The sequence below is a fragment of the Bactrocera dorsalis genome, chromosome 1 (assembly GCF_023373825.1).
Source record: "Bactrocera dorsalis isolate Fly_Bdor chromosome 1, ASM2337382v1, whole genome shotgun sequence".
Taxonomy (NCBI): Eukaryota; Metazoa; Arthropoda; class Insecta; order Diptera; family Tephritidae; genus Bactrocera; species Bactrocera dorsalis.
In genome coordinates this window covers 48,051,881-48,076,810 of record NC_064303.1, presented here as the reverse complement: position 1 = coordinate 48,076,810, position 24,930 = coordinate 48,051,881, and the positions used below count along the sequence as shown (strand labels likewise).

Here is a 24,930-nt window from a genome sequence, read left to right as displayed (position 1 = left end):
AACTACTTTCTGCACTGGCGGCCTTCGGCCGCGCTTCAAAAAAAATAACCCTCATCGATCGAACACCGGGGTATTCATAGTTCCTTTGTGTCGAACTACTTTCTGCACTGGCGGCCTTCGGCCGCGCTTCAAAAAAAATAACCCTCATCGATCGAACAGCGGGGTATTGATAGTTCCTTTGTGTGGAACTACTTTCTGCACTGGCGGCCTTCGTCCGCGCTTCAAAAAAATAACCCTCATCGATCGAACACCGGGGTATTCATAGTTCCTTTGCGTCGAACTACTTTCTGCACTGGCGGCCTTCGGCCGCGCTTCAAAAAAAATAACCCTCATCGATCGAACACCTATTTTAATCAAAAAGAGAGAAAAACTGAAAAACTTTCCATTCTATAATACGTTTTTTTATTTATTTCACTATGTTTAACCCACTTTTCACATATTTTTTAATTAATATATATTTAATTACACTGTACACATTCGTATTTATCAAAAATTTACACTAATTGTATATTTTTTAAGAAAATAAATATACTTTAAAAATTATTTTGCACATTCAAAGTTTCAAGTGATTTGCGTGTTTACATTTATGACAAATAGGGCACGATTCCGATTACTTTGGCGGAGGGGTAAAAAAACCAAATTTCCGGGAAAATGGGGTATGTACGGATAGGGGGGCTTCTCTAGAGGAGGAATATCCAAAAATTATGTAAAAATAGCTAATATTTTTTAAAAATATTCACGTTTAAAAATTCAAAATTTGCCCTAAGAACACATGTTATTTCTCCATGTTTCACAGAATATACACTCTTAACATTGAAATAAGTTCACTTTTCACTTTTATTTTGTAATTTTTCAGCCAAATTTAGTAATTTAAAAGTGTTTATATTTACGAGGAAAACCAGCATTGCCACACCTTAAAAACCAAAAGTGAAGGATTTTTTTAGCGTTTCACAGCGTTTTCTTTGTACTTTCGAGTGATTCCTTTTTTTTTTATTAACTATAAAAAAAACTATAAAGAAGACTTTTCGAGCTAAAATTGAATATGTGAACACTTTTCTATATACATACATACATATATGAATAATATGTGATTTATATTTAATAAACACAGATAAGTAAAATCGTGTGATAATATTATATTATATATATGATTGTAATATAACATTTTTATATATGTACATATTACAATTTTATACTATAATAAAATCATCAGCGAATACCCGGGGTGACCGAAGTACTCTCGCGTAGTAAACCTTTCTGCGTTGGCGGCCTTCGGCCGCGCTCTAAAAAAATAACCCTGGCCGAGCGAATACCCGGGGTGACTGAAGCACTTTCGCGTAGTACCCCTTTCTGCGTTGAAAATAAAAAAAATATATTGGCTTTTCGGTATAAAGTGGTTATAATTCATGGTTATCAATATGAGTGCATAATAACCAAAAAATATAACCACTTTATATCCAATATTATGAGTGCATAATAACCAAAAAATATAACTACTTTATATCCAATATTGAAATAAAATTTAAGTTTTCGTTATAAAATGGATAAATTTTGATTATTATATCTGTCAGCGATTTCCATTTATTTTTGATGATACATTGGTTTGTATTTTAGTCGACGATATATATATTATTATATTTAAAACTTATTTAACTTATACATTGGACTGAAAGGCACAATTCCGATTTCTTTGGCGCCGCGATTTGAAGGTACCGTTGGAAAGAGGAAGTCCTCCTGATTAAAAAACATATAAGGTTAGTTTAGGAGATATTCGGCCTTAAAGTTCAAAAATTCGCAAAATTGGACCATTTCAAGGAGTTATTTCACCACTTTAAACACACTTTTTCGCATTTTTCACATCAAATTAATTAAATTGCGCTATAATCTTTTAAATAAACCTATATTTTACTCTTTTAGCACGTTTTTTACCTAAAAAATCTTTATTTTAAAAATCACATTTTACACTTGTGTGAACCTCATTTGTTTACCAAAAATTACGACGAAATGGAGCGCTGCCATCTGATGATAAGACAATTTTATTTCAATATTGGATATAAAGTGGATATATTTTTTGGTTGTTATGCACTCATAATATTGGATATAAAGTGGTTATATTTTTTGGTTATTATGCACTCATATTGAAATAAAATTTGAGTTTTCGTTATAAAATGGATAAATTTTGATTATTATATCTGTCAGCGATTTCCATTTATTTTTGATGATACATTGGTTTGTATTTTAGTCGACGATATATATATTATTATATTTAAAATATGAGTTTTGGGTATGAAGTGGTTATATTTTTTGGTTATCATGCACTCATATTGAAACAAAATTTGAGTTTTGGATATAAAGTAGTTATATTTTTTGGTTATTATGCACTCAAACTCATATTTTAAATATAATAATACATATATTGTCACCTAAAATACAAACCAATGTATCATCAAAAATAAATGGAAATCGCTGATAGATATAATAACCAAAATTTACCATTTTATAACGAAAACTTAAATTTTGAGTGCATGATAACCAACCATATTATAACCACGTTATACCGAAAAGCCAATATATATTTTTTATTTTCAATGCAGAAAGGGGTACTACGCGAAAGTGCTTCAGTCACCCCAGGTATTCGCTCGGCCAGGGTTATGTTTTAGAGCGCGGCCGAAGGCCGCCAACGCAGAAAGGAGTACTACGCGAAAGTACTTCAGTCACCCCTGGTATTCGCTCGGCCAGGGTTATTTTTTTAAAGCGCGGCCGAAGGCCGCCAACGCAGAAAGGAGTACTACGCGAAAGTACTTCAGTCACCCCTGGTATTCGCTCGGCCAGGGTTATTTTTTTAGAGCGCGGCCGAAGTCCGCCAACGCAGAAAGGAGTACTACGCGAAAGTACTTCAGTCACCCCTGGTATTCGCTCGGCCAGGGTTATTTTTTTAGAGCGCGGCCGAAGGCCGCCAACGCAGAAAGGTTTACTACGCGAAAGTACTTCGGTCACCCCGGGTATTCGCTAATGATTTTATTATAGTATAAAATTGTAATATGTATATAGAAATGTTATATTACAATCATATGTATAATATAATATTATCACACGATTTTACTTATCTGTGTTTTTTAAATATAAATCACATATTATTCATATATGTATGTATGTATATAGAAAAGTGTTCACATATTCAATTTTAGCTCGAAAAATCTTCTTTATTGTTTTTTTATAGTTAATAAAGAAAAAGGAATCACTCGAAAGTATGCTAAAAAAAATCCTTCACTTTTGGTTTTTAAGGTGTGGCAATGCTGGTTTTCCTCGTAAATATAAACACTCTAAGCTTTTCAGCCATAAATTTGGTAAGTGATTTTAAATTACTAAATTTGGCTGAAAAATTACAAAATAAAAGTGAAAAGTGAACTTATTTCAATGATAAGAGTGTATATTTAAATATAGTGAGTGACAAACGTGAAAATATTCTGTGAAACATGGAGAAATAACATGTGTTCTTAGGGCAAATTTTGAATTTTTAAACGTGAATATTTTTAAAAAATATTAGCTATTTTTACATAATTTCTGGATATTCCTCCTCTAGAGAAGCCCCCTATCCGTACATACCCCATTTTCCCGGAAATTCGGTTTTTTTACCCCTCCGCCAAAGTAATCGGAATCGTGCCGACTGAAACATTTTGGTTTTCTTTATTTTGATTTCTTGTCCATACAAAAATGTTGGCTGGGTTGCATTGCTTTCAGTTTGTATGGAAAAATGAGCAAAAACACTGATTTTTGGTCATTTTCAAAGGACTCCCTACAGGTCTATACGGGCTCTAGGGGGGTTTATTAAAAAGTTCGATCCTACCCTTTCCAATAAGGGGGCTTGAGGGGGGGTAGCCCCACCCTATTTTTCTCCATAAACGATACTAAACCGGCGCTATACTAAACATTTCCCGATATTTACCCTTATTATAATGGTCTGATATTACAAATTAGGAAAAGTTTTGACCACACCCAGAGGTTTCTGAATTAGGAGTATATTTACTTTCGCTGAGAAACCACTACTTTTCATATGCATTCATTTTTCTTTGTCAATTATTGCTGACTATGGATGTCACTTAGAATTTTTATATACATACATTTCTAAACAAATATTTTTTGCTCTATTTTGGAACGAAATATCGTGTATATTTACTTTTGTGACTGTAAACATATTTAAAATCATTTATACATTAACCAACAACTGAAATCGATAAATTTAATAAATAAATATTAATATAATATTATTTATAAACTATTTATAAACTATTTATAAACTATGTACCTATTGAACACTGAAGCTTCTCAATCACAAAATTATTTTGGAAATAATGACTATTTGACAACAATGACATGCACTGAACTACTGCAAAGAGTTGGTTCTTTTTAAATTGCAAGTAATATTGCTCAAGCAGACTAGACATGGCTAATATTTAGCAATTGATATCTAAGTATATTTTATGTCATTCATTGCTAGCAATGTGCTATAATTTTTCTGTTTTGACAAACGGTTTTCATTTCTATTAAAATTTTGTCGAGGCGCCATATAAATGCTGGGCGTATGATGGCAGCAGTGGCACGATTCTGATTACTTTGGCGGAGGGGTAAAAAAGCGAATTTCCGTATAAATGGGGTATGTGCGGATAGGGGAGCTTCTCCAGAGGAGGAATATCCAAAAATAATATTGAAATAACTTATATTTTTCAAAATATTCACGATTAATGATTAAAAAATTTGCACTAACAACACATGGTATTTCTCTAAGTTCCACTATTGTTTTTACAATTTTCACTTTGTATATTTTTAAATATACACTTTAAACATTGAAATAAGTTCACATTTCGCTTTTATTTTGTAATATTTTACATAAATTTATTAACAAAAAAATACCTGTTACACCCCGGTGTTGGATCGGCCAGGTTTATTTTTTTTGAAGCGCGGCCGAAGGCCGCAAACGCAAAAAGGAGTTTTACTCAAAAAAAAAAAAAAATCCGACACATCCCGGTGTTGGATTGGCCAGGGTTATTTTTTTTGAAGTGCGGCCAAAGGCCGCCAACGCAAAAAGGACTTTTACTCAAAAAAAACATGACATACCCCGGTGTTGGATCGGTCAGGGTTATGCAGAAAGAAGTGGGACGCGAATGGACTAATGTTTACCCTGTTTTACCTTTGTTGTATTGCAAATAATCATTATGATCCTTTTATTAAATTATTAGACTAAACATACTTATAAGCCTTAAAACTTTTTTTATTACAATGGAAAATTTATTTCAGATGATATTTGTTTTCTGCGTTTGAGTGTTTATATTCATTCTTATTCGTTTGATAAATGTGTAATTATGGTAACACTTAATATCTGTAAACACGGAATACTTTTGTTATTGTGCATGGAATGAAAATTGTGTAAAATGTAAAATGCTTATTTTAAACAAATAACTAAATAATTATGGAAAAATAAATATTGTTACAAAAAGCAGTATTAAGTTGTATTTGTATTACTATATGCATCCCTGATTATGAACAATAGCTGTAGGTATATGGAATAGCATTTGTCTTGTTGTAGACATCTGGCGCCACACTGTCTGCTCGTCTAGTTAAACAATTGCTGAGTCTGGCGCCGCGACTGTCTGCTTGCGTCTGGCGCCTTATAGCCGTATGTTCTGGTAATTTCCAGACGCGATATTCTAGAAGGACACGTCGGCATCAGCGAGAAGTGCGTGGCTATAGCCGTATGTTCTGGTAATTTCCAGACGCGATATTCTAGAAGGACACGTCGGCATCAGCGAGAAGTGCGTGGCTATATAAGCCGTGGCAGCGCCAACGTAATCAATCAGTGCTAAGAGTAAACTGTTATAGTGTAGACGAGTTGTGAAATAAAGAGTTGTTGAATTAAATTAAACAGTGTTGATTTTATTTGTCAATCCAGAGATACGAACCTAACAAAGTAAACTAGCAAGAGTAAATTCGTAACAATTGGTGTCAGAAGTGGGATTGTCAAATAATCCAAATTCAAAATGGTTAAATTCGGAGAATTGAGAATTCAGCAATTAAAAAAGGAACTGGAGGGGCGTAATTTGCCGATAAGCGGGCAAAAGGCGGATCTGCAGGCACGATTACGTGAAGCAATGGAAGCGGATGGAATTAATGTCGACGAATTCGAATTTGATGGCCCAGAAACTTCTACAAAGGTAGAAGAAAAAGTAGAAGAACAACGAACATCATCAAGCGTAGACACGAACATGCTGTTAGTGGCTATTAAGCAAATAGCAGAAAATGCAATGCAAACAGAAAATCGTCTGGCACAGCAAATAGCAGAAAATGTAGTGCAAACAGAAAATCGTCTGGCACAGCAAATAACGCAAATAGCTGAAAATACATCACAGTTAGAGTCTCGCCTTACACAACAGATTACGGAAAATACTACACAACTACAAAAACAAGTGCAAGAGAAATTTTCAAAATTTGAAGACGAATTAAGCACTTTAAAAAATGGCGAAGAAAATTTAAAATCAGAAGTTCTGCAATTAAGTAATCGTGTGCGAGAACTGCAACTACATGGCCCTGCACCATCAACAAATAATCAAAGATTGAAGGCACCCACATTCGATGGAAGTATTCCATTTCAAATTTTCAAACTTCAGTTTGAAAAGACAGCAACGGCCAATAATTGGAATGCAGCGGACAAAGTGGCGTCCTTGTTTGTATCATTGAAAGGACCGGCAGCAGAAATCCTTCAGACTATTCCAGACTGTGAACGGGACAACTATGAGGCATTGATGAGTGCGATAGAAAGACGTTATGGTAGTGAGCACCGGAAACAAATATACCAGATCGAACTGCAAAATAGGGGTCAGAAGATGAACGAGTCATTGCAAGAGTTCGCAACTGAAATAGAACGACTGGCTCATTTGGCAAATGCAGATGCACCTGTGGATTACATTGAGAGGGTAAAAATTCAATGTTTCATAAATGGAATTCGTGATGTGGACACCAAACGCGCCACATATGCAATGCCAAAAAGAACGTTTGCTGAAACGGTTTCGCACGCCCTCACACAGGAAACAGCTTCCCTACTAAGTAAACCAGCACCCAAAGTACAAAGGGTTGAAATGGAACAACCGGCTCTGATGGAGGAAATATTGAAGACTCTGAAGACAATTGCTGCACCGCGAGTAAATACAACAGGCAGATGTTTCAACTGTGGAAAAGCGGGTCACTTTGCCCGAAATTGCAATATAAAAGTAAACCCATCAAAACGGAAACAACCAACAGATAACGAGGACGGAGCATCCACATCTCACAAGTCGTTAAACTAAAACGGAACAGTTCAAAGGGGCGTGAGCTGGTTCCCACAACTATTTGCCCCGCCATCTCGATATCACAAATAGGTCGCCATGACAACAATCTTACTATCAACGGCATCTTAAATGGACGACTGTCAACGCTTACTTTGGATACTGGTGCCACACATTCAATTATCCGACCGGATGTGGTAAGAGGAACGGTTGAACCATTAGTCGGTTGCAAGCTTCGAACGGCCACCGGGGAGGAAGCAGCTGTCGCGGGAAAAGTGTTTTGCAAAGTGATGATTGGTACCCTGGAAGTTAATCACACCTTCATCGTAGCAGAAATCACAGATGAAATTATAATGGGAGTAGATTTCATGATTGATCACGGGGTTACTTTGGATTTAAACAAGCAAATGCTGTTTTGAACATGGAGATGCCTATAAACACCGGATATGTGACCAACGTTGAAAGTAAGAGGGTGATTGTTGATGATAATCAGAGTATTCCACCAAAATCTGAGGCGATTGTATGGGCTAAAGTGAATGGAGGAGGTGGGACTGAAGAGTTGTGGATTGTGGAACCAACAAAAATAGATACACCCATATTGGTAGGAAGAACGCTTGTGAAAACTAGAGAAGACGCCACCATTCCGGTGAGAGTAGTGAATGAATTCAACACGCCTATAAGGCTGAAGAAAGGAGCAGTAATTGGACAGTGCCAGAATATAAGTGCAATAGCACGATGCGAACGGTCACAACAGAAGCCTACTATTGAGCCACAGCAGATAAGTCCTACACTCCTAAATAATTTGCTGAACGAACTGCATGGAAATGAAAAATTAAAAGCAGAAAAACTATTAGAAAAATACGCATCCATATTTGCAAACGAAGGAAACACAGGAAGAACCGGCATTGTCAAACATCGCATAAATACTGGAGACGCTAAACCAATCCGACGAGCTCCGCGTAGGGTTTCACTAGCAAAACGTGAGGATGCTAACAAAATTATTGAAGACATGCACAAAAACGGTGTAATCGAACCTTCAATAAGTCCATGGAGCTCACCTATCGTCTTAGTTAAAAAGAAAGATGGTAGCACCCGTTTCTGCGTAGATTATAGGAAGTTGAATGATGTCACAAAGAAAGACAGTTATCCTCTACCAAGAATCGACGATACATTAGACACCTTGTCTGGAGCGAAATGGTTTTCTACATTAGATCTACAAAGTGGATATTGGCAAGTCGAGATTGATGAATGTGACCGTGAAAAGACCGCTTTCAGTATGGGCGACGGGCTATGGGAATTCTCTGTGATGCCATTTGGGTTATGTAATGCGCCTGCAACGTTCGAGCGACTGATGGAACATGTGTTAAAAGGACTCAACTGGAAGACATGTTTGGTGTATCTTGATGACATTATCATCATGGGAAAAAGTTTTGATGATCATCTGAAAAATCTAGAGGAAGTCTTTCAGCGAATAGCATCAGCCGGATTACGCTTGAATCCCAAAAAGTGTTCATTATGGAAGAAGCAGGTCACATATCTCGGACATAAAGTGTCAACTGAGGGAATTCACACCGAGGAAGGAAAAATAAAAGCAGTAAAAGATTGGCCTCGACCCACCAACATTCATGAACTCCGCAGCTTCCTCGGCTTATGCACGTATTACCGCCGTTTTGTACCTGGATTTGCGAACGTGGCTAGAAGTTTACATGATTTAACAAAGAAGAATCGCCCGTTTGTATGGCAGTTGGAACAAGAAAAAGCGTTTGAGCAGCTTAAAGAACTACTTTGTACGGCGCCGATGTTGGCTTATCCAATACCTGGAAAGAAATTCATCCTGGATACAGATGCGAGCGCTTATGGAATTGGAGGTGTCCTGTCTCAGCTCATCGACGGACAAGAAAGAGTAATTGGGTATTACAGCAGAGTGCTCGGGAAACCAGAGAAAAACTACTGTGTGACGCGGAAAGAACTACTAGCTGTGGTGGAATGTGTAAAACATTTCCACAAGTATTTGTATGGACAACGATTCTTGCTGAGGACTGATCATGCAGCATTAAAATGGTTATTACAGTTTAAGAATCCGGAAGGCCAAATTGCACGATGGATCGAAAGATTACAGAATTACGACTTCGAAACGGAACATCGAAAGGGGATTCACCACAAAAATGCGGATGCATTATCACGTCGCCCTTGTCCACTGGAATGTAAACATTGCTCCAAATCAGAGGGAAAAGAAGGTATAATCGACGTGCGATTACTGAATATAGAACCTGAAGATGATTGGACTCCTCATCGCATCAGAATCAATCAGCTGGAGGACCCTGATCTTGCAAAGCTGGTAATGGCCAAAGAAAATGGGGTACGACCACCAAGGGAACAAATAAGTAACGAAAGTCCAACGGCAAAAGCATATTGGGCCCAATGGAACAGCATAAACCTCGTTAATGGATACCTTCATCGTACCTGGGAAAGCGAAGATGGCAAACAGTCTCGTCTTCTGATCATAGTACCGAAGTCCATGATCCCAAAAGTATTGAAAGAATATCACAATGGACCTAGTGGAGGGCACCTTGGAATTACAAAAACTATAGAGAAGATTAAACAACGGTTCTACTGGATCGGTTGTCGAGATTCCATAGCAGAATGGATAAGTAATTGCGTAGAGTGCATGGCAGCTAAAGGTCCTAAAGCCAAAAGTCGCGGTAGGCTACAACAGTTCAACGTGGGATCACCATTTGAACGAGTCGCAATGGATGTTGCAGGTCCGTTCCCAACCAGTACGGCCGGAAACAAATATCTACTGGTTGTCATGGATTATTTCAGTAAATGGCCAGAAGTATATGCCTTACCAAACCAAGAAGCGAAGACAGTAGCCGAAGCGTTTGTAGCAAATTGGATAACAAGGTTCGGAGTGCCCGTCGAATTACACTCAGATCAAGGCAGGAATTTCGAATCTTCCATTTTCCAAGAAGTCTGTACATTATTGGGCATCCACAAGACACGGACAACAGCGTTACATCCACAATCAGATGGAATGGTGGAGAGATTCAACCGAACGCTCGAAGAACATCTGCGGAAAATCGTTGATAAAGACCAACGGAATTGGGACAAGTGCATCCAGATGTTCCTGCTGGCGTATCGTTCAGCGAAGCACGAGACAACTGGTTACACGCCAGCAAAGATTATTTTCGGATCTGATCTGCGACTCCCTGCTGATCTTAAGTTTGGAACGAATCCTACAGCTGTAAGAAATGATGGAGATTATTGTTCTGCCTTAAAGGAAGAAATGAATGAATTGCATCTAATGGTAAGACAGCATACGCATCTGATGAGCAATAAGATGAAGGACCGGTTCGATCAAGCGGCAAATTCAAAAGGTTTTGAAGAAGGTGATCTGGTCCTGTTGTACAATCCACTTCGAAAGAAAGGCTTGTCCCCGAAATTGCAGACAGCCTGGGAAGGACCCTATATGGTGATGAAACGACTTAATGACGTGGTATACCGCATACAAAGAAATGGAAAAGCACGATGTAAAATGAAAGTAGTACATTTGGAGAGGCTCGCCCCATTTGGTTCAAGAGGATTTGTGCCTAATCGGGACGATTAGGCTTTAGTGGAGGGCAGTGTTACAAAAAGCAGTATTAAGTTGTATTTGTATTACTATATGCATCCCTGATTATGAACAATAGCTGTAGGTATATGGAATAGCATTTGTCTTGTTGTAGACATCTGGCGCCACACTGTCTGCTCGTCTAGTTAAACAATTGCTGAGTCTGGCGCCGCGACTGTCTGCTTGCGTCTGGCGCCGTATAGCCGTATGTTCTGGTAATTTCCAGACGCGATATTCTAGAAGGACACGTCGGCATCAGCGAGAAGTGCGTGGCTATAGCCGTATGTTCTGGTAATTTCCAGACGCGATATTCTAGAAGGACACGTCGGCATCAGCGAGAAGTGCGTGGCTATATAAGCCGTGGCAGCGCCAACGTAATCAATCAGTGCTAAGAGTAAACTGTTATAGTGTAGACGAGTTGTGAAATAAAGAGTTGTTGAATTAAATTAAACAGTGTTGATTTTATTTGTCAATCCAGAGATACGAACCTAACAAAGTAAACTAGCAAGAGTAAATTCGTAACAATATGTAGAAACAATGTTTGGAAGTATAAATGCATAAAAAGTGCGTAATATGAAATAAATAATTACTAGAAATCTAGAAATTGCAAGATAAAATTTGCTAAATTTTCAACTTTAAATGCAAATAAATCGAAAACTATAAGTTTGCTGCGGCAACAATTTTATATTTGCTTTAAACATTCGTTTGCGTTTACAGCATCAGAGGTAAGCAGTTTTCTATTACTAATTAAATTATGTGCAAGTATGTATATTAACAAAAACAAATTTGAATATTTTTAGATGGCAGAAAATAAACAACGTACCATTTGCTATCCATTTTTCCAATATTCTTAACTTTTTCGCACACTTTTTCTGCATTACAATCAATTATTGCTTTTAATTTCACTCTATTATCTTTTGACGTAGTTAATAAATAAATTCTTTCTTTAAATTTATATTGATTTTCCAAAAATACCAAAATTTATATTAATAATTTTCCTTTATTTCTCTTTTTTTGTAATATATAAACAAATTTCGATATCAGCTGTCTAACTGCACAAGTCTGACGTCTGTCACCATAAAATTTCAATGTGCATTAGCGTTGCTTAATTGCGCATTAGTTTTGCTCATCTGTCAGGGCTATAAGATTGCCAAATAAAGAAAGAGGAATTATATCAAAATAGAGAAAATCAGCGAATTGCTCATATTTGCTTATTATCATATGGCAGCGCTCCATTTCCTTATAATTGTTAGCACATACATATGTAAATGATGCTCACTACGAGTGTAAAAAGTAATTTTTAAAATAAAGATTTCTTAGGTAAAAAACCGACAGAAAGTGAAAATTGTGGATGTATTTAAATGTTTATAGTTTAATTTATTAGTTTGTTGAAATGTTCGAATTTTGGGAATTTTTGAACTTTGAAGTCGAATATCTCGTAATCTAAGCGTTTCCAACGGTGCCTTCAGAGCGCGGCGCCGCAGTAGTGATGAAATGGCAATGCCCCGCATTTTTTTGTTATGTTGCAATTTAGTAAATATTGTTACAAAAGTAGTATTAAGTTGTATTTGTATTGCTATTTGCATCCCTTATTATGAACAATAGCTGTAGGTATATGGAATAGCATTTGTCTTGTTGTAGACATCTGGCGCCGCGGCTGTCTGGTTGTCGAAACAATAGACATCTGGCGCCGCACAGTCTGCTTGTCTACTTAAACAATTGCTGAGTCTGCGTCTGGCGCCGTATAGCATTACGTTCTGGTAATTTCCAGACGCAATTTTCTAGAAGCAAACGTCGGCATCAGCGAGAAGTGCGTGGCTATATAAACCGTGGCAGCGCCAACGTAATCAATCAGTGCTAAGAGTAAACTGCTATAGTGTAGACGAGTTGTAAAATAAAGAGATTTTGTTGAAGTGAATTAAACGGCTTTTTGTTTTATTTGTCAATCCAGAGATACGAACCTAGTAAAGTAAACTAGCAAGGAGCAAATTCGCAACAATTAGTGTCAGAAGTGGGATTGTCAAATAATCCAAATGAAAGATGGTTAAATTCGGAGAATTGAGAATTCAGCAATTAAAAAAGGAACTGGAGGAGCGTAATTTGCCGATAAGCGGGCAAAAGGCGTATCTGCAGGCACGATTACGTGAAGCAATGGAAGCGGATGGAATTAATGTGGACGAGTTCGAATTTGATGGTGGAACCAACAAAAATAGATACACCCATATTGGTAGGAAGAACGCTTGTGAAAACTAGAGAAGACGCCACCATTCCGGTCAGAGTAGTGAATGAATTCAACACGCCTATAAGTCTGAAGAAAGGAGCAGTAATTGGACAGTGCCAGAATATAAGTGCAATAGCACGATGCGAACGGTCACAACAGAAGCCTACTATTGAGCCACAACAGATAAGTCCTACACTCCTAAATAATTTGCTGAACGAACTGCATGGAAATGAAAAATTAAAAGCAGAAAAACTATTAGAAAAATACGCATCCATATTTGCAAACGAAGGAAACACAGGAAGAACCGGCATTGTCAAACATCGCATAAATACTGGAGACACTAAAACAATCCGACAAGCTCCTCGTAGGGTTCCACTAGCAAAACGTGAGGATGCTAACAAAATTATTGAAGACATGCACAAAAACGGTGTAATCGAACCTTCAATGAGTCCATGGAGCTCACCTATCGTCTTAGTTAAAAAGAAAGATGGTAGCACCCGTTTCTGCGAAGATTATAGGAAGTTGAATGATGTCACAAAGAAAGACAGTTATCCTCTACCGAGAATCGACGATACATTAGACACCTTGTCTGGAGCGAAATGGTTTTCTACATTAGATCTACAAAGTGGATATTGGCAAGTCGAGATTGATGAACGTGACCGTGAAAAGACCGCTTTCCGTATGGGCGACGGGCTATGGGAATTCTCTGTGATGCCATTTGGGTTATGTAATGCGCCTGCAACGTTCGAACGACTGATGGAACATGTGTTAAAAGGACTCAACTGGAAGACATGTTTGGTGTATCTTGATGACTTATAATCAGGGGAAAAAGTTTTGATGATCATTTGAAAAATTTAGAGGAAGTCTTTCAGCGAATAGCATCAGCTGGATTACGCTTGAATCCCAAAAAGTGTTCATTATGGAAGAAGCAGGTCACATATCTCGGACATAAAGTGTCAACTGAGGGGATTCACACCGAGGAAGGAAAAATAAAAGCAGTTAAAAATTGGCCTCGACGCACCAACATACATGAACTTCGCAGCACGTATTACCGCCGTTTTGTACCTGGATTTGCGAACGTGGCTAGAAGTTTACATGATTTAACAAAGAAGAATCGCCCGTTTGTATGGCAGTTGGAACAAGAAAAAGCGTTTGAGCAGCTTAAAGAACTACTTTGTACGGCGCCGATGTTAGCTTATCCAATACCTGGAAAGAAATTCATCCTGGATACAGATGCGAGCGCTTATGGAATTGGAGGTGTCCTGTCTCAGCTCATCGACGGACAAGAAAGAGTAATTGGGTATTACAGCAGAGTGCTCGGGAAACCAGAGAAAAACTACTGTGTGACGCGAAAAGAACTACTAGCTGTGGTGGAATGTGTAAAACATTTCCACGAGTATTTGTATGGACAACGATTCTTGCTGAGGACTGACCATGCAGCATTAAAATGGTTATTACAGTTTAAGAATCCGGAAGACCAAATTGCACGATGGATCGAAAGATTACAGAATTACGACTTCGAAACGGAACATCGAAAGGGGATTCACCACAAAAATGCGGATGCATTATCACGTCGCCCTTGTCCACTGGAATGTAAACATTGCTCCAAATCAGAAGGAAAAGAAGGTATAATCGACGTGCGATTACTGAATATAGAACCTGAAGATGATTGGACTCCTCACCGCATCAGAATCAATCAGCTGGAGGACCCTGATCTTGCAAAGCTGGTAATGGCCAAAGAAAATGGGGTACGACCACCAAAGGAACAAATAAGTAGCGAGAGTCCAACTGCAAAAGCATATTGGGCCCAATGGAACAGCATAAACCTCGTTAATGGATACCTTCATCGTACCTGGGAAAGCGAAGATGGCAAACAGTCTCGTCTGCTGATCATAGTACCGAAGTCCATGATCCCGAAAGTATTGAAAGAATATCACAATGGACCTAGTGGAGGGCACCTTGGGATTACAAAAACTATAGAGAAGATTAAACAACGGTTCTACTGGATCGGTTGTCGAGATTCCATAGCAGAATGGATAAGTAATTGCGTAGAGTGCATGGGAGCTTAAGGTCCTAAAGCCAAAAGTCGCGGTAGGCTACAACAGTACAACGTGGGATCACCATTTGAACGAGTCGCAATGGATGTTGCAGGTCCGTTCCCAACCAGTACGGCCGGAAACCAATATCTACTGGTTGTCATGGACTGTTTCAGTAAATGGCCGGAAGTATATGCCTTACCAAACCAAGAAGCGAAGACAGTAGCCGAAGCGTTTGTAGAAAATTGGATAACAAGGTTCGGAGTGCCCGTCGAAGTACACTCAGATCAAGGCAGGAATTTCGAATCTTCCATTTTCCAAGAAGTCTGTACATTATTGGGCATCCACAAGACACGGACAACAGCGTTACATCCACAATCAGATGGAATGGTGGAGAGATTCAACCGAACGCTCGAAGAACATCTGCGGAAAATCGTTGATAAAGATCAACGGAATTGGGACAAGTGCATCCAGATGTTCCTGCTGGCGTATCGTTCAGCGAAGCACGAGACAACTGGTTACACGCCAGCAAAGATTATTTTCGGATCTGATCTGCGACTCCCTGCTGATCTTAAGTTTGGAACGAATCCTACAGCTGTAAGAAATGATGGAGATTATTGTTCTGCCTTAAAGGAAGAAATGAATGAATTGCATCTAATGGTAAGACAGCATACGCATCTGATGAGCAATAAGATGAAGGACCGGTTCGATCAAGCGGCAAATTCGAAAGGTTTTGAAGAAGGTGATCTGGTCCTGTTGTACAAATCACTTCGAAAGAAAGGCTTGTCCCCGAAACTGCAGACAGCCTGGGAAGGACCCTATATGGTGATGAAACGACTTAATGACGTGGTATACCGCATACAAAGAAATGGAAAAGCACGATGTAAAATGAAAATAGTACATTTGGAGAGGCTCGCCCCATTTGGTTCAAGAGGATTTGCTTTAGTGGAGGGCAGTGTTACAAAAGTAGTATTAAGTTGTATTTGTATTGCTATATGCATCCCTTATTATGAACAATAGCTGTAGGTATATGGAATAGCATTTGTCTTGTTGTAGACATCTGGCGCCGCACTGTCTGCTTGTCTACTTAAACAATTGCTGAGTCTGGTAATTTCCAGACGCAATATTCTAGAAGGACACGTCGGCATCAGCGAGAAGTGCGTGGCTATATAAGCCGTGGCAGCGCCAACGTAATCAATCAGTGCTAAGAGTAAACTGCCATAGTGTAGACGAGTTGTAAAATAAAGAGATTTTGTTGAAGTGAATTAAACGGCTTTTTGTTTTATTTGTCAATCCAGGGATACGAACCTAGTAAAGTAAACTAGCAAGGAGCAAATTCGCAACAATATCATTCAAAACATATGTACATTTTAATAAAACATGGAAAATAGTTAGTAAATGTAAATTCACACAATGGCATGTACATATGTATGTGTTTGTTTAATATTTTAATGATATTTGTTAGCATATGTACATTTAAATTTATTAATTAATTTGTAAATAAATGCCACAATTACTTAAGTCTTAAAATATTCTAGTAATTTATCGTCGAAAATCGTTTCTTCTTTCATTCGCGTTCGTTATAATAAGCAAAAAAAGAAGACACAAGTAATACCACTCTTTTAAGGTATCCGAATACTCTCTTGTTTCAATTCAAATCGACAAATTTGTTCTGGTAAGGAAAAATAAACTTATCTTTTGATTATTAATTGCATTTAAAGCAAAAAACAAACACATTGGGTACAGGTATTCCATCTTTCCAGGCATCTCATTTACTACTTCAATGTTTTTGAGTCAAATAGAACGTAGTGTCTTATTTCTTGTTGATGTTTGGTGGAACCAATTTGAAATCAATCGATTTTGAAAATCAATATTAGGCGTGTTTTATTTGACCAGCAAATTAAGCTATTACCTTGCTTATTTGTATGGGCTTGTGCGCACACCGATTCATGTTCGCGAAAATTTTTGTCTTTTTACGATATACAAGTATGTCGTTTTTTTTTTTTTTTTTTTGCGGGGAATCTTCTAAAGATACAAGCTGCTGTAGCTTGTAGTCGGACCTGCGGGACCGCCGTTGGGCACTATTTCGCAGGACTAAGCTGGGCGATAACTGTCCCTTCACGACCTACCGCTCGGGTTATTCATGTGGCCTTACGCTTCTTCGCTGCCTCTCTTTTGTTCTAAGTTCTAGGAGCGCTATTGCGGCCCACTCTTTCATTTTAGCCCAGACCAGCTGTGATCGCAGCATGTGACTCACTATGTTATCGGGCGTTATGCTTTCATTTGTCAGCTTTTCTATGGTCTCTCTCTCTGCTACGTACCTGGAGCAGGTGAAAAAGACGTGCTCTGCGTTTTCTGCGGCATTTCCGCAGAAGGAACATTGTGTTTCGTCATCGTGGCCAAATTTGTGTCGAGATTTGACTTCCTCTCCTTTTTACGCTCGTAGATCGTTAGGCGCCTATTCATTGCTTTTGTTTTGCGGTAGACTCTGCTTAACTCAGAGGTGGCATAAGACCAGATATGATAACACTCGCCTCGTGCGACACCGTTCTAAACGCACAGGCAACTCTCAGGGCACATAACCTGGACGCAGCCTTTGCCATATTTAGACAAGTTTTTTGACGCAGGGCTGTCCCCCATATGGGAGCTGCGTACATAAGCATTGACTGGCTAACTTTGGCCAACAGAGCTCTCCTTCTTTGACTTGGGCCACCAATGTTTGCCATGATCCTCGACAGAGCCGCAGTCACTTTAGCCGCCTTACCAGAGGCCTTTTCAATATGCGCCTTGAAATTGAGCCTCGTTTCGATCATAACGCCAAGGTACCTCAAAGAATTTTGCGTTACAACGTTATACCCATCAATGTTCAATGTGACTGTCTCTAGCCTTTTTCTGCTCGTGATGAGCACTGCCTCTGTTTTTTCACCCGCAAGCTGCAGCTTATTACTCGTAAGCCAGTCTTTGATTTTCGACACGGTCTCATTGCATATGTTCTGTATTTGCAAGAGTTCTTTAGCTACGATCGTTACAGCAATATCGTCCGCATAGCCAATTATCTGTGCTTCATTTGGCAGCGGTAATCGTAACACCCCGTCGTACAGCACATTCCAAAGTAATGGACCTAGTACGGAGCCTTGTGGTACTCCACCTGTCACCGTGTAGGTTTTTGGACCTGCATCGGTATCGTACAACAGTAGTCTGTCAGACAGATAGCTGCTAATTGTCCTCAGAAGATACCCCGGGGTGTTTCTTGTCTCTAATGCTCTCAGTATATGTGGCCAGTATGCCGAGTTAAAAGCGTTTTTTACGTCCAGCGTAACAACTGCGCAGTATTTTTTATCACCAAACATCCATCTGGTGCCCTCTATGGCTTTGGCCGCAATGTCCGTCACTTTTCCAACTGCGTCTAAAGTGGACCGATGCCTTCTGAATCCAAACTGGTTTTCAGATAACCCAGGAGACTCTTCTTCTAGGTGGCGTTCAAGTCGTGTGCAGATCAATCTTTCTAGTATTTTTGCCATCGTGTCGATCATGCAGAGTGGGCGATACGCACTCGGCTCTCCAGCCGGTTTGTTCGGCTTTTGTAGAAGAACTAGCCGCTGTTTCTTCCATACCTTTGGGAAAAGTCCTGGAGCCTTTGCGTTGCCAAATCTCTCTGCCACTTCCATTACCTCTTTCTCGCTTACAATTGCAGATTCCATCATGGTTGGTATCGTTCTACTCGATTGTGGTTCTTGCGTTGGGAAAAGCGTTTTCACCACCTTTTCTAGGAGGATCGGGCAGGTTGGTGCTTGACTTTTTCCCCCTTTGATTTTCGCCATCACTATTTTATAAGCATCACCCCACGGGTTCTCGTCCACCTTTTCACATAGCTCTTTAAAATTCGAAGACTTACTTCTTTTGATCGCCTTCTTGAGTTCTTTACGTTTTCCTTTAAAACTTTCTCGCAATCTTGTATGGTGTGGCGTACCTTGGCTCCTTTGGCAGAGGCGTCTCGCTTTATGGCATTCGCTTCTCAATGTGCTGATCTCCTCGTTCCACCAATATGCGGGCCGTTGGGTTATGTTGTGCCGTTTCCTACACATAGCAGCATCACAGGCTTTGCTTATGTGCTTCACCAGTTTTCATATGTTCTCATCCAACATAAGTTTGAAAATTTCCTCATCGAACGTTTCCACCTTCCATCCTTTTTCCGCAATTTTTTTACGCTGGATGGAGTTTGTGTTTGTTTGCGGATTTCCAGCAAGATGGCCTGGTGATCGCTATGCGTGTAGAAGTCGCAAACCTTCCAATTTGCAGATCGAACCAGCGTGCTGCTGGCGAATGTGATGTCTATTATCGATCCCCGTCCATTCTTTTCGAAAGTATTTCTACTGCCGGTATTGAGCAGCACGGCGTCAAGCACAGAAAACGCTTTGAGTAGAGCATTACCCCGTCTGTTTGTGAACTTACTACCCCATTCAATTGCCCATGCGTTGAAATCTCCTGCTATCACGTTTGGCGTGGTAGTGAGGGTGTCTCGTACTAGCTCATCGAGAATTCTTTCATAGTCTCCTTGCAGCACACTCGGGGGAATATAGCAGCTGTAGAAATAGATGCCACCTATTTTCGCTCGTGCATAGTAAGATCTTCCCAGAAGCGGCTTATCTTGGAAGGCGTTGCCCCCACAGGCCCATATGGCAACTTTCTTTTCCTTGTCGGAGATCCACGTGCCAGCTTTTATGTTTTTGTATTGCTCACACACTATCGCCACATCTATCTTTTTTTCGAATATTGTTTGTTTCAGCAGCTCTTGAGCCGCTTCGCAGTGGTTTAGGTTGATTTGGACAACTCTCATTTTGTCTTTTTACACGCCGCTTGATACAATGGACACTTCCAGCTTCCGATCCGGTGTCCGGTCTCTTTTTCCCGCTGTTTTTGCATGCTGCACACGATGGGCTTTTGTCACATTCCTTTGCAAAATGTCCCTTTTCACCACATTTGGCACAACATGTGCTTCGATCTTCCTCGCTCTTACATGCCCTCGCCAGATGACCGTATTCCAGGCACCTGAAACACTTTCTGAGATTCGGCTTTTCCCTTATTCTGCAGACCACCCATCCAATCTTGAGCTTATGAGCGTCAAGCAGCCGTTTTGAATCCGCTGCGGGAAGGCTGATGACTGCCGTCTGCGTGCCCGCATATGCCTGCCTGATGGTTTTGATGGCATTTACATCAATGGAACTCAGCTCTTTAATTTGTGAGCGTATTGCCACCGCTATGTCCTCTTTGGTGGTGATCTCGTCCAGGTCTCTGATCTCCACTGATACCTCGTGGGTTAGGGTTCTTATTTTCGCCTGGTCGCCTAGTACTTTGCATATCTCCCTTTCATATGCTCCCGTGTTTTTCATCTGGGCCTACTTCATTTCAAGCAGTATTTCGCCTTTTGCCGTTTTCCGAGTCCGCGAAACGTTCTCGCCAAGCTCCTTCAGAGCATCTTCCCTTTTGACGGCTCTAAGCATATCGCTGTACGGCATGTTTCCCGTGCGCGCAATGATAATTGCATCGGGCCTCGGACGTGGAGCAAAGACAGCCTTTTTAATCGGGTTTTGTGTTTTTCGTTTCACCTGTTTCCATTCATCTGCCTTTTCCTCTTCTTGGTGCACGTTTGAATGGATCCGCTTCGCTGGATCCGCTAATCGTCGGCGTTTCGCTGGATAAATCAGTTTCTAAAAACATGCTGCCAGGGCTTTGAGTGCCGTTACTCATCATGCAGTCAAGTACACTGCTGCTATTGGTTTTGGTGTATTTTCTCAAATTATTCTCCATTGCTTTGTTTTTTACAGCGCATCGTGTGTAGGGGGGCGGGCCGAAATAGACAGGAACGGGTGTACCCTCGGAGACTATACTCCTACCACAGTTCCCTGAGGCCTGTCCTTCGCTTTACCAGTCCCGGAAAACACGGACGGACCGGCGCTCGCCCGGGGCAACGCAGGCTACTACTCCGGCGCCCAATGCGCACTCCCTGACCAGGGACCGAAGTGGCTGTTTACTGATACACCACGCGGCTAACACCTCGGCAGAGCAAGCTCACATCACCCTTTTTATCCTAACAGCGGAGACATCGCTGCTAAGTTATCCAGGGACTCCCAGTGCGACGCGCTGTGTACCGGTCACGTTGTAATATCAGCCACATTTAACATGCTGAACAGACGCTGACCAGGAAGCCGCCCATTATGGGTCCGTCGCGCGTGGATTTTTTTTATAACACAACATGCCCTTGCATGTTGTGGGGGACACATACTTCAAGGGGCGGTGTCGATTCGCCCACTGTCGCAGGAGTTTCAACGGTCTTGCTGGCTTTTATACCGCAACCTCCACTCCCGCCGCTTCTCGTCGGGGATTGCTTATTCGTTTAAACTTATTTCGCAACTAACCTGCTACTACAGGCCTTCCGGCTATCCGCGACCTGCCGACCCCCCCGGTCGCTTAAAGCTCAGCGACGGTGACTATTCCCACTGGAATTTGAAGTCCCCACCGGGAACTGTGTGCACACAAACAGAACAGGAAAGATCGCGGACGAACAATTTTACGCTTGCTGTCACACATGTTCATTGTGTGAAGAACGAAAGCAAAATGGGTTTGTATGTGATGTATGGCGAAACGCACATGTGTGTCGTGTATGGCCCCTTTTAGCCGACAAAGTTATGTTGGCTTGTCATATGCGATTATAGCATGATAACTGAACTAGGGGGACGGGAAAGCTATTTCACATTTTTCCAAAAAAAAGTTGTTGGCAATACCGATAAAGTTCATTATGATAGATGAAAATGTAAACAAACTACAATTCCAAAATTTTGTGTTTTGATTAAGTTAAAATCGATACAAATAGGAGCATTTGTTATAATTTTTTTGTAATGATATCAACAAATTATTTTGTTCATTTGTTGATATCATTACAAAAAATATATATAACGGGTGATTTTTTTGAGGTTAGGATTTTCATGCATTAGTATTTGACAGATCACGTGGGATTTCAGATATGGTGTCAAAGAGAAAGATGCTCAGTATGCTTTGACATTTCATCATGAATAGACTAACTAACGAGCAACGCTTGCAAATCATTGAATTTTATTACCAAAATCAGTGTTCGGTTCGAAATGTGTTTCGCGCTTTAATTTTGTTCAGCGATGAGGCTCATTTCTGGTTGAATGGCTACGTAAATAAGCAAAATTGCCGCATTTGGGGTGAAAAGCAACCAGAAGCCGTTCAAGAACTGCCCATGCATCCCGAAAAATGCACTGTTTGGTGTGGTTTGTACGCTGGTGGAATCATTGGACCGTATTTTTTCAAAGATGCTGTTGGACGCAACGTTACGGTGAATGGCGATCGCTATCGTTCGATGCTAACAAACTTTTTGTTGCCAAAAATGGAAGAACTGAACTTGGTTGACATGTGGTTTCAACAAGATGGCGCTACATGCCACACAGCTCGCGATTCTATGGCCATTTTGAGGGAAAACTTCGGACAACAATTCATCTCAAGAAATGGACCCGTAAGTTGGCCACCAAGATCATGCGATTTAACGCCTTTAGACTATTTTTTGTGGGGCTACGTCAAGTCTAAAGTCTACAGAAATAAGCCAGCAACTATTCCAGCTTTGGAAAACAACATTTCCGAAGAAATTCGGGCTATTCCGGCCGAAATGCTCGAAAAAGTTGCCCAAAATTGGACTTTCCGAATGGACCACCTAAGACGCAGCCGCGGTCAACATTTAAATGAAATTATCTTCAAAAAGTAAATGTCATGAACCAATCTAACGTTTCAAATAAAGAACCGATGAGATTTTGCAAATTTTATGCGTTTTTTTTTTAAAAAAAGTTATCAAGCTCTTAAAAAATCACCCTTTATAATTACTAGAGGGCCCGCTTACGTTTTACTGTGGCTGATACATAGATATTACTACTAATACAATGCGTTAAGAAAGAATTGGTTTTTGGGGTAAAAATACTATTGAATTTGGGCTGCGCATCAGTGAAATCAATTGAGTCTAATCGATTGTCAGCCTGGTGGACTGCATATTAAGAAACGGTTCTCAAGCGTGGATAGACAAAAAAATCGGCAGGCAAGGTTATGGTATCAGTCTTTTGGGATGCCCGTGGTATATTATTCATCGAATGATAAATGAGCCAGTTTTAACTCATTGCATTGTGTATTTGATTGCAGTTCTATTCTACCATTCAGAATACTTAGCAATTTTATTATTTTTCAGGAAGGATCAGTTTGAAATTGTACACATATGTATTCATCGTTCTCGTTTAAATATTGCATTGCTCTGTGCAATGCTTCGAAAAGATTTCTGTATATCTCAAATTTTTTATCAACACTTCAGTTATGCCGCTATTTTTTATGCTAGACCTTTTGCAATTTTAAATTGCCTGTCAAGATACCCCCTCCAATAGTTAACAGGTATAAAAAAATGTTATAGCTACCCATAGATGTATGAATCACCCAATTTATTACTTAAGAACGAACAACTCTGTCCACAATATAAAACTTGATCCACAGATGCCGCCTTTTACTTTGGCATCGTTTTCTTTAATGCACGATTACGTCAATTTAAGGTTTGAATATTGGATACTGCGATGGTAGCGCCATCTATCAGTCAAACATTCCAAAATTAACAATTGATTAAAAATGAAAAAATAATTTAAAAAACATTTTCCAGTGGACCAAATTGTAAATCTAAACCCTTCTCGAATCTCCTTTAACATACACACAAAATTTCATCAAAATCGGTCCATCCGTTCAAATGCAAACACACGGTCAGAAGATATTTATATATAAAGATATATTTATATCGTTATTTAATATCCCATTCGCATCGTAATTTATTCTCCACTTCAGACATTTTTAAACAAATTGAATATCAGCTGACTGCTACCGCCCACATTGCCAACATACCTCGGTTTTAAGCGAAAATCCAGGATTTAACTATTAGTTTGTGAGGATGTTATATTTCATATATAATGTATAGGTACGATTCCGAATATTTTGGTGGTCGGGGACTAACAACGAATATCAGCATAGGTGATCTTCTCCAAAGAAATACTTGTATGTAAAAACTTTTGCTAAGACTTATACTTTTTGAAATATTCTTGTTTAAAAATGATTAAATTTGTACAACTTTTTTCACATTTTCACTTTGTATGTTAAAATCTACACTTTGAAATAAGCTCACATTTCACTTTTTTTAAGCAAAATTATTAAATTTAAAAATCATTTAACACATTCTCAGCTGAAAAGGTTGGATTGTTTAAAATTATTATCAAAACGAGCGATATCCCATCGTAGAAACCAAATTTTTTTATTGATAGCGGTTTCTTCATTATAAAAATAAACCTGATCGAGGTAATACTCAAGGTGACTAAATTCTTACGCGTAGTACTCCTTTTTCCATACTTTACACTCTATTTGTTTCTTCAATTTAAAGGTTAGCTTCCAGCTCTCACGCAAATGCTCAAAAAAAAAAAATCCTTATTACTTGAGCTGTAGTCAAGTAATTTTGACAGCAGGTTACGAATTTAGAATGTTGCACATTAGAAGAGCAAGAGAAAATAAACAAAGAAAATATACTTATGTGTGTAAGTATATATATATCTTCTATGCGATTTAAGGAATGTGGTTGATGATTGGTAAGTTTTATACAACATTTCAAAATGAACTATACCTTATAATAATGATTTCAACTAATTTAGAATGAATTTA

The 24,930-nt window shown here is 39.3% G+C and overlaps 2 protein-coding genes across 7 annotated transcripts in view; both read right to left on the bottom strand.

Moving 5' to 3' along the window:
• The window catches only part of LOC105225273 (protein PALS2), a 195,094-nt gene extending 190,677 nt beyond the window's left edge, over positions 1 to 4,417 (bottom strand). For 2 of the 6 annotated variants that reach the window (XM_049462595.1, XM_049462594.1), the window contains exon 1: positions 4,307 to 4,411. The gene's annotated coding sequence lies outside the window, so the exon portion shown is untranslated. Of the gene's footprint in view, positions 1 to 4,306 lie in introns of all 6 variants that reach the window. The other 4 variants (XM_049462593.1, XM_049462592.1, XM_049462589.1 and 1 more) reach the window with 4 other exon arrangements.
• Positions 1 to 24,930, bottom strand: part of LOC125775367 (uncharacterized) — a 915,975-nt gene that overhangs the window by 69,103 nt on the left and 821,942 nt on the right. The window lies entirely within an intron of this gene.